This window comes from Myotis brandtii, unplaced genomic scaffold, assembly GCF_000412655.1.
Source record: "Myotis brandtii unplaced genomic scaffold, ASM41265v1 scaffold247, whole genome shotgun sequence".
Classification (NCBI taxonomy): domain Eukaryota; kingdom Metazoa; phylum Chordata; class Mammalia; order Chiroptera; family Vespertilionidae; genus Myotis; species Myotis brandtii.
The window spans coordinates 1,195,830-1,199,858 of NW_005359352.1; the positions used below are offsets into that span (position 1 = coordinate 1,195,830).

At 54.3% G+C, this 4,029-nt stretch overlaps 1 protein-coding gene across 1 annotated transcript in view; it reads right to left on the reverse strand.

Annotated features, from left to right (window-relative positions):
• Nucleotides 1-4,029, reverse strand: part of ASAP2 (ArfGAP with SH3 domain, ankyrin repeat and PH domain 2) — a 77,511-nt gene that overhangs the window by 49,796 nt on the left and 23,686 nt on the right. The gene's annotated exons all lie outside the window — the stretch shown is intronic.

The following is a 4,029-nucleotide window of genomic DNA, read 5'->3' on the forward strand; positions in this document are numbered from 1 at the left end:
GCGCCCTCCCCTCCCCAGGGCCGTCCCTCCCTGCATCACGCAGGCGGCCCCTGTCCAGTCACCTCTGCCACGCACGGCAGCTGGTGGGCAGCGTGAGACCCACCACTCTGACCCAGAGCCACACAGCACGGCATCCCCTACCTTTTTCTTTAAAAAAAATTTTTTTTATTGATTTCAGAGAGGAAGGGAGAGGGAGAGAGAGAGATAGAAACATCAATGATGAGAGTCATTGATCAGTTGCCTCCACACTGGGGATCGAGCCCACAACCTGGGCATGTGCCCTGACCTTGGTTCCTGGGTCGACGCTCAACTGCTGAGCCACACTGGCTGGGCTGGGTGAGGTCTTGTATTTATTTATTTAAATTTTTTACTAATTAATTTGAGAGAGAGGGAGGGAGGGAGGGAGGGAGGAAGGGAGAGAGAGATTTGTTGTTCCACTTACTCATGCAAACACTGGTTACTTCTTGCATGAGCCCTCACCAGATCGAACCCGCAACCTTGGTGTAGTAGGACGCCGCTCTAACCCACTGAGCCCCCCCGGCCAGGGCTGGGGTGAGGCCTTCTAAACGAGTCCAGCAGTCTCTACGGAAACCACTCCTGTTCGCATGGACACCTGATGTCCACTGCTCATCGCTTCAATTAGAAACACAACTCAACCCCTTCACAGGCACGCGGGCCCGGCAGCCACACGGCACCCACTTGGACGTCAACGCTGCCGAATTCCCCAGGGAAACAAAGCCACCGTCAGCCGCTGCCGATGCCTGGGCCGGGCCTGACAACTGGGGTGAAGGAGGGGGACGTTTGCTTGTGGGGGGCAGCCCTTGCCCCGGAGCCAGATCCCCGTGACCCACGAACGCAGTGCCCGCCTGTCCCACCGCGGGGGCGCCTTGCCCTGGGCCTCCCGCAGTATTTAAATGTCTCGGGGATCCCTAAGTGGATCTAACAAACACAAGAGAAATCCATCTCACCGCTCAAGCCCTTTTCCTTGACTAGCTTTTCACTTATTTATTTAGTTTACATTCCTGAGGAGGACCTGCGAGTTCCGCTCAAAGTAAACGCATTTCTACGACTACACTCAGCGCAGGAGCAGGAACACGCAGAGGCGCAGGCAGAGCAGGAGGGGCCCGGCGGGTCTGGGTTCCAGTCCTGCGCCTCCCGGTGGACAAGTCTGACCCGGTAAGTCAGCGGTTCTCAACCTGTGGGTCGCGACCCCTTTGGGGGTCCAAACGACCCTTTCACAGGGGTCGCCTAAGACCATCGGAAAACACATATAAAATCACATACTGTTTTTGCAATTCATCACTATGCTTTCATTATGTTCAATTTGTAACCATAAAATTGGGGGTCACCACAACACGAGGAACTGTATTAAAGGGTTTCGGCGTTAGGAAGGTTGAGTACCACTGCGGTAAGTCCTCCTCGCTCACCAGGACGCGTCTCAGCCACCGGAGGGCCAGGGACCTAGCCACACCCGCAGCCCCGCAGCGGCCACGGCAGAGAGGCTGGTATTGACAGACGGCTTCTCACACGCACAGCAGCTTCCCACCACCTGCATCATGCCTCACTCGCTAAGGGGGAGTCGCGGCTCAGAGAAATCAAATGGCTTGAGCTGGAAACAGGCAGGGAGTGGCCGGGCCGGGTTCAAGCCCAGGGCTTCTGAGCCCGGAGCCGCTTCTCCTCCTCTGCCCCGTGCGAGCATCTCATCCCTACAATAGCGCGCCTCGCCAAACCAAAGGGGCCTGAGCTTTGGATTTTAAAAGCTGCATTTCAGCCTGGCCGGTGTGGCTCAGTGGTTGAGTGTTGACCTATGAACCAGTAGGTCACGGTTTGATTCCTGGTTGTGAGTTTGATCCCCAGTTGGGGGCGTGCAGGAGGCAGCCGATCAATGATGCTTCACTCTCATCCATGTTTCTCTCTCTCTCCCTCTCCCTTCCGCTCTCTCAAAAAACCAATAAAGGGAAAAAATAATAAAAGTTGCATTTCAGACACGGATCGGTTCCAGCTTCCATTTCACTCCACTTTTCATTCTGGAACCTGTGGTCAGTCTTGGGGGGCAGGCCGTTCCTTTCCAACCACAGGCTATTTTAACTATTTCAAAATGGGTGGTCAGGATGGGGGAAGGGAAACGTGCAGCGGCCAGTCCCTGGGGAGCCGCGTGGAGCCCTTCAAACTGGTGCTGGCCCGGCTGGCGTGGCTCAGGGGCTGAGCGTCCACCTGTGAACCAGGAGGTCACAGTGCGATTCCCGGTCAGGGCACAGGCCTGGGCTGCAGGCTCGATCTCCAGTGGGGGGTGTGCAGGAGGCAGATGACCCATGATTCTCTCTCATCACTGATGTTTTTCTCCCCCTCTCCCGTCCTCTCTGAAATCAGTATAAATATGTAATAAGAAATAAACAAACAAAAAATGGTGCCCAGACGTCCAGGCTGCTCTACGTGGACCCGCAGGTCAGGGCGGGGCATTCGCTTCCAGTGCCTGTCAGGCGGCCTCCAGCCTCAGGTTCCATTCAACCGGGTCCCCTGAGGTGCTGCTAGGGCCTCCGTCCCTTTTCTCGTTGCATGAAGTGGCGCTCAGAGGGTTCCCTGATTCCCAAGGTCACACAGTTGGAAAGAGGTGGGGCAGGGCCCCATCCACCCTCTGCCCACGACGCAGGCCGCCTCCCAGCCCTGGTCCCCTGGGGGAGGAACCTGCCTTCTCTCCCCGGGCGTTCGGCCGACCTGGCGAAGGAGAATCAGCAAAGCTTCCCCTTCCAGCACCGAGGATGGACGGACGGACGGATGGATGGACGGACAGACGTCCTCTGTCCCTCCTGGGCTTCCCAACCCCTGAGGTTACATCACAAAAAAAGTCTCTCCCTATTGTCCTCACCGGTTTGGCTCAGTGGATAGAGCGTCGGCCTGTGGACTGAAGGGTCCCAGGTTCGATTCTGGTCAAGGGCATGTACCTTGGTTGCGGGCACATCCCCAGTGGGGGGTGTGCAGGAGGCAGCTGATCGATGTTTCTCTCTCATCGATGTTTCTAACTCTCTATCCCTCTCCCTTCCTCTCTGTGGAAAAATCAACAAAATATATTTAAAAAAAAAAAAGTCTCTCCCTATAAACTCTGCAGTAACGTGCTGACCCGGCGACCCCAGTGGAGGTCAAGGAGGCTTCTGGCTCGTCGTCAGCATCATCCGGGTCATGGCTTCAGGTGTCATGATGACCTCATGATCATCACCAGCTCATGGAACATGACGGCACCATCATCTCATCTCATGTAACATGATCTCACCAGCTCATGTATCATGATCTCATGATCACCACCAGCTCATGGAACATGACCGCACCATCATCTCATCTCATGTAACATGATCGCATCATCTGATCTCATGTAACAGATCTCACCAGCTCATGTATCATGATCTCATGATCACCACATATGTATCACAATGATCCCCTGATCATCTCATGTGTCATGATAAATTCATCATCTCATCTCATGTAATGTGATATCATCATCGCCTCCTCGGCATCCTGATGACCTCATGTATTTATAGTAAAGTGTTTCCATCCACTGAATCATCATTTTCCGAGGCTCGAGCTGTCCCAGCTTAGGTCAGTGGGGACTCATGTTGATCTAATGGAGGGGTTTGTTTGTTTGTTTTAATCCTCACCTGAGGATATTTTTCCGTTGATTTTTTTAGAGAGAGATTGAAGGGAGGGGGAGAGACAGAGAGAGAGAAACATTGATGTGAGAGAGACACATCAATTGTTTGCTTCCCGCTTGCACCCTGATCAGGGACAGGGATCAAGCCTGCAACCTAAGTATGTGCCCTTGACCGGAATCGAACCTGGGACCCTTCAGTCCGAGGGCCGATGCTCTATCCACTGAGCCAAACGAGCTTGGACTCTAGTTGAGATTTTAAACACAAATTTCTCTTCTTGCAAACAAACGTGCAGGTTCTGAATAAAGACCGCAGCCCGGAGTCTGTGCGGGCCTTCCCGACAGGCACAGGCCGCGAGAACAGCAACCCCAAACACGCACGCACTCCC